The sequence below is a fragment of the Aotus nancymaae genome, unplaced genomic scaffold (assembly GCF_030222135.1).
Source record: "Aotus nancymaae isolate 86718 unplaced genomic scaffold, 86718_ANA_hifiasm-v0.15.2.pri h1tg000014l, whole genome shotgun sequence".
NCBI classification, from domain to species: Eukaryota; Metazoa; Chordata; class Mammalia; order Primates; family Aotidae; genus Aotus; species Aotus nancymaae.
Window position 1 is genome coordinate 95,754,532 of NW_026988425.1, and position 7,202 is coordinate 95,761,733.

A 7,202-nucleotide genomic window follows, 5' to 3' on the forward strand; every position below is an offset into this window, starting at 1 on the left:
ACCATCTCACACCAGTTAGAATGGTGATCATTTAAAAGTCAGGAAATAATAGATGCTGGAGAGGATGTGGAGAAATAGGAATGCTTTTACACTGTTGGTGGAAGTGTAAATTAGTTCAGCCATTGTGGAAGACAGTGTGGTGATTCCTCAAGGATCTAGAACCAGAATTACCATTTGACCCAGCAATCCCATTACTGGGTATATACCCAAAGGATTATAAATCATTCTGTTATAAAGACACATGCACACATATGTTTATTGCAGCACTATTCACAATAGCAAAGACTTGGAACTAACCCAAATGCCCATCAATGATAGACTCGATAAAGAAAATATGGCACATATATACTATGGAATACTATGCAGCCATAAAAAAAGGATGAGTTCATGTCCTTTGCAGGGACATGGATGAAGCTGGAAACCATCATTCTCAGCAAACTCACACAGGAACAGAAAACCAAATACCTCATGTTCTCACTCGTAAGTGGGAGTTGAGCAATGAGAACATGTGGACATGGGGAGGGAAACATCACACACTGGGGCTTTTAGGGGGGTGGGGTGCTAGAAGAAGGAGAACATTAGGAGGAATACCTAATGTAGATGACAGGTTGACGGTTGCAGCAAACCAGCATGGCACGTGTATACCTATGTAACAAACCTGCACATTCTGCACATGTATTACAGAACTTAAAGTATAATAAATAGTAATAATAATTACTGTCTAATGAGTAAGCTGAAATTATAGGCACAGTTGGGATAGACTGATGAGTAAGACAAGGGACTCAGGATGTGGCAAGAGAGTTCACAAAAAGGAGAGTGATTATGGCTGTGGGAAAGAAGAGTATTATAAGACTGGACCTTGAGAAGTAGATAATCTTTCTATGGGTGGCAAAGAGATGGATAAATATGGTCTAGACAAGTGGCCCGGCATGGGGAAGGAGGTACTGGCACAATGGACTATGCTGATGGAGTGAACAAGTTTGTGTGTGTGTGAAAATAATGAGGGATGACATATGGGAATATCATGCAGTGATAAAGTTGGAATGTAAGTTATATGATTATTTTATAAGACATGTTATTTATTGGAATAAAAATTATTGAAACTTTGTAATGGGATACTTCAAACCAGGATATAGGATGCTTTTCTTCATATGTCATATTTCAAAACTCCTTAAGAATTTTTTGCTTTCATTTGTTGAGTAAGTCTGAGTGTGATATTTGACTTTGAAGGGTAGGAGGAATAAACCAAAAAAATTATAGTAATTTATTAACCTCTCTTTCTGAGCTTTGAGGCTAAATCAAAGCTTTGTGTCACAATAGTATTGCTAAAGTTATGGAGGTCCTAAAGGGTTTTAAAGTATTAAAGTATCTTTCCTTGTTTGATTTATGTCCTATATCCTTGGCCTTAAAAATTCAGCTACATTTTATATTAAAATATTCATAAATCTTTTATGAATATAACTTACACAGATTTCTGGGTCTACTGATTTATCTTTATTATTTTTTTCCTTGAGAAAGAGTTGTCCACGGTGGATATGTAATCATCTTCCTATCATGTAAAGGTCTGAGGTGGGGGTCTTTAAATTATAGTGATCTTCATTTTTATCAGCATGCATGAGACTGTTAATACAGCTCACTTATTTACGAACAGATTTGATTATGTGGATGAGCAGTTCTCTGTTCATTCAGTTACCAAGACAGAGCTAATCAACATATTCTTACATAAACTGAGACATAAAATTTGTGTTAAAATCCAATGGAGCAGCAAGCTACACACCTGCTGCTAACTTAGAGCTGCTAGATTTTTAAGAACTGTCCCTGTAGAACTTTGAGCCAAAAAGAAAACAAATCCAAATATATCTTTGTCACGATAACTTTCTCACCAAAATTTGGTTTGCTAGATGAACTTTTAATAAATGAAACTTTAAGACAAAATGAGCTCTTAAACACGCTTATTATTACTGAAATTGTGTTTGAATATTTTTGTCCTTGAAAAATTTAAATACCGGACTTCCTTTTAGTTACTACTTTTTGACTTTAGGATAAAAAAGATTAAATACTTATGCCAGTTCCTGGTGTCTTTAGACATTCTCGTATGTCTTTCATTCCATTGTATTATTTGAGGATAATGAAAAAGTGGTATACAATGAAGTGAAACCCTGATTGGACTTTCCCAAAGAGAGATCAGGGCTAGATTTAAAGGTCCAGCTGGAGGCAGTGTGTTGTAGGGTTTAAGTGCATAGACTCTGGGTCAGGCTGTCTGGGTTTGACACTCTGATCCACCATTATCCACAGCTGAGTGACCTTGGACAAGTCATTTATCCTCTCTGTGACTCAGATTCCTCATTTAGTAAAATGAGATAAAAATATAGTATTTATCTCATTGTGTTGTTGGGAGAATTTACAAGCCAATCCATTGAAAACACTTAGAATACTGCCTGACATTTAGCAAGCACATCATAATTGTTAGCTCTTATAATTAGAAGCCACAATTATCTTGCCTTTCTTTCTTGTCTTTCTTTCTCTGTTTCTGTGTGTCTCTCTCTCCTCTCTGGCCCCCTTCATTCTTCCTGTTTCCTTGCAAAGTAATATTTGGAAAATACATTTTCTTTTTTTTTAATTTTCTTAATAATTTTAATAGCTGAATGAAATAAGGGAATTGCTATCAAGTATCTTTGCATGATTAGATCCAAATTCTTTCCACATCTGTTTGTGGTACAGGAATCATTTGAGATTATAAAAATCAGAGCTCCATTTTGCAGGCCTTTCTGACTTTAGTTTACAGCCTTCAAGTTATTTACCTGGTGTGCCTTAGTCAGCATTCCCCACAGCCTAGATGGATTGATCAACTGTGTCCACACACATAAATATGTCATTCCTAATGTCTTTTCCAGTTATTATGTAGGAAGTCAGAGATGAGTGAGATTAACAGAGTGAAAAACACCAGCTGTAATGATGCTCGATAAAGCTGTCAGGTTTTAAGTCATGGGTTAGTAGCATATCCTGACTCTATAAATGAGATAAAATTTAAACCACACATTAAACAATGCTAGCCCCAGCAGCTCTTAGTGAATTGCAGTGTCTCCTCAAAAGTTTCTGAAGAAATACAATATGCCTTCAGTGTGTTGTAGCTTGGATAAACTGAAAAATAGAAATGGTAGACGTTTCAATTCTCTTCTGCCTAAGGTGAAACAAATTGTTAGTACATACAGTTTTCATTCGAAACAGAACTGACCCAAAAGAAAATACAATCATTATTTGAATTAAAATGATTGTGTTATTTCGGCATGAAATTAGAATTTGTATAAGTTATACAGCTGATTGCTGTGTTTTTTCAACTGGAGTACTAGGAAATTATTTAAATGACTTTCTAAAAGGAAAATAACTCCCTGATTTGTGTTGTTTGTCAGTTTCCATTGTATAAACACTCCCACCATGGCCAGCGTCAGCTACTAACCTGCTGTTCCTGAATTGCAGGGTTAGAAAAATGTGCATAGTTGGCCTCTGTGAGCCACTGGAGCTGCCTACAGCACACCTGTGGTTGCTTCTTTTGCTTAAGAAATGCAGAGCAGACATGAATGTCTAAGAGCACCAGTAATGAAGAATTTGGCCATAAAACAGCAGACATAAACTGAAAAAGTCTATAGCTGAAGGATACAGTTAACTAGAAGAAACTAGAAGGCAATGAAAACTAGAGGAGCGGATTCCATTCTCTAGGACACATGAAGATAGTCTATAGTTAATCAAACTATACTAAGTTTTCATTCAATCTAATTTATTATTTTAGGTCAGTTTAGATCAATCATAGATCGTTCTAGGTAATATGGAAGCTATTACTATGTGTAATAAGTTTTTATGACTACATATAACATGTCATTTGTTTTTCTTATAACAAAATTTTTCATCCTTCGGTTTCCTTAACCCTTGTTCTTAAGATGGGTAGATGCTAATTATGGTAGTGTTGGGGTTAATTGTTGAACACTTTGATCATTTTTGTTGTGCAGTTTTAGAGGTATAAACTGCAGTTGAATTTTTCTGCTTATAATAAAAAAGGAATTTTAAGGATAAAAAGACTCAGAAAAAATAAAATAAAAACCAATGACTATCAGTATTATACGAGGGAAGCAGTGCTATAACACAGCCTTTTTAACTGGCTACAAGGCAGCTCAGGGGCTTTTGAATCAAAGCTATATCTGAAGGGGATTTCAAGTTGTTTGCAGTGAGGTGTGTAATATGGAGACTCCGTCTGTCTCTCCTATGATGTTTTCAGTAAATTCTGTATTTCTCACTATTGCTTTTGTATGAGTATATTCTTTGGTGAACCTGGAAGCAAAGACCCTATTATAGACAACTGATACTGAATTTACATGCATAAGAGTTGTATTCTTACATGAAAATAAATAAAAATTTCCAGGACTGCAAGGTCTGTGAAACAGAAGGCCAAGAAAAACATAAATGGCAGTTCAAGTAGATTGCTGTCTAGGAAATAAAGTTTGAGGAATCCATCTTATGAAACTTCAGGTTTTATTCACCTCCAGACTAGAGAAAATTATAGCACATAGAAAAAAAATGCTTCTATCCCCATTTGTAGCTTGGACACTGAAGACTAAAACCACCTACCAGCATTATTTTTTTCATCAAGATTAACATGACATTATTCTACAGTTGTTAGCACAGTCTTATTCTTCTTAGAGGCCCTTTACCAGGGCCTGGTAAATAATACCTTATTATTCAGTACTTCACCCCAAAACATCAATTCCTCAATAGGAAGCATTCTCATTTCCTTTGAAACCCTCAAAATCTTTAGCTTGCCATTTCCATCAGTCCTAAACTATTAAATCATAATCCTTATTCAATTCTAAACAAGGTCTTACATTGAAATGTCTACATTAAACCAAATTTCTAATTCTTAATAAAATCCAACTTTGCCTTCCCCCCTCTGAAATGCTATCAAAGCTCTATTGAGGGGAAATCTTTTATCTCTGTAAGCAAAAAATAGGTTATGTCTTATCAATGGGCTATATTGGTGATATTTGATGACCTGGCGTTCAGCAGCATCATTGTTGTAATATGAGAACAGAGCACTCATGTATCATAGAGCTGTGACATGAATAGTTTGAGGAGAATTCAGTAGAAATTACTATTTACAAAGTGTGGGCAGGATTTAATGAAAACAGGTGTGATAGGGTGGGATAAAGACTAATCCATCCAACACTAAAAGGGTAACAGGACAGAGCAAGTACCATTTACTAGAACACACAGCCATAGAAGGCAGTATGGAGAGGGCCACTTTATGGGAGTGTGGCTTTAGGGACAAAGCCAGCCCTTGGCACACCACAGGAGGAGACCAGGGGCAATAATAACAGGGCCTCACTTCACTCACTCTTTCCAGGCTCCTCCTGATCCTCCCCACTTGTCAACCCCAACAGGAAGCCCAACGGCAAATTAGTCTCTTGATATAGTCCAAATAAATGAGACTCCTGGGGCAAAGAGAAAGGTGGAGAAGGGTGGAAGAAGAATCTAGAGGGACAAATGGAAGCTATTCTCAGAGACGGCTTCGAGATAGTGGAGTAAGCATGAACCAGTCTCCCATTTTTGTCAAAATGCTGGAAAACACATATTCCCTATGACGTATTCCTGCAGTCTCTCATTTTACATATACTGTGTCAAGTTCAATTACACAGATTTAGAAGCAGGAGCTGTTGCTAAATTTTTATGCATAATAAGAGGGTTTCAAAGTCCAGAAAACGATGAGGAAGAATATATATATATATAGTGTGTGTGCATGTAGTGTGGTATGTATTTTAAGATCCACAGATATGTATTTGAAAATAAGAAGGTAATTCTCATTATGTCAGAAACTTGGAAATACCTGAAATCCAGAATCAACCTGTAGACCACGGAGTGAAATCACAGGAAAAAATATATGTGAGCATGTTTTGATGCAGAACAGTGAGAGCATCAAGAAAGCTCCGTGCCCAAAGTGTGCAGACAAGAGGGTAATCAATTAAGGTATTATGGCAGAAACAGCAAGGTAGTTTAATGCTCACATATCATCCAATTTGAACTCCACCAGCAATCAAGTAGCAATAATGATTGTACCTGCCTCTAGTCCAGAACAAATGAGTGTGTGAAAAAGTCAGAGATTGAGGTCCAAAGACACACAGATGGGATACGGACTATCCTGTGGCAGAACTCAGTTGTTGCAGCCTGAAGCATTCTTACTCACACCATTAAATATAGCAAAAACCATTGTGGATGCTTCACTGCCTGCCCATGTGTGTTGCTCAATCAGAGACAGCAATCAGGTGGATAGAAAAGGAACCAAAGAATGAGCACCCAGGTGAAAATCACAGAGTATTTGGGAAAAGCCAACACTGTGAAAGACAGACAACAAACTCAGCAAATGTGAAATGCATATTTGAGGAAACAGTTGATAGAGCAATTTGACTAAAACTTTACATAATATGCTTAATGTTCTCAGACGTATAAAAAAATAACAGTTCGGTAAAAAGCCACTTAGAGATTTTTGAAATTAAAAATAGAGTTTTTGAAATAAAAAAGCTAAAAAAAAAAACAAGCTGAAGAGCTAAAACTATTTAGACGAGGGATGAATTGCTGAGCTGAAAGATGGCGCTAGGGAGTTTTCTCAGAATATAGCCAAAGAGGTGAAGAGATGCAAAAAAGGGGAAGGCATATGGCAGACAGATCCAAAAGTTTCAATGTCTATCTGAAAAACATGCTAGAAGAAAGCAAAAAAGAAGAAGGGAAATTCATAGTTGGAAAAAAAAAAACTAACAATTTATGAGAGTTGAAGAAAGAAAGAATCAACTTAAGCAGCCAAGCAAGAAAAAAATATTCAAAATATACACACTAAGAGTCCCAATAGAAGAAAATTTTAGATAACCAAGGATATGGAGAAAACCCTGAACGATACCAGATACATTGGATTAAGGACAGAATTTGTGAGAATCAGATCAGATTCAGACTTCTGATCAACACCACTAGTTACAGGAAGACAATAAATCAGTTTCTTCAGTAATTTGGACCTAAAATTCTATACCAAACTATCATTCAGTATTAAGAGAGAAATGAATACATTTTCAGATATACAAGAATTCAGTTTACCTCTCACAGAATCTCTTTGAAAAAAATATTAGAAGATTGCTTAGTTAAAAAGGAAAATGAAATAATTCCTGTTA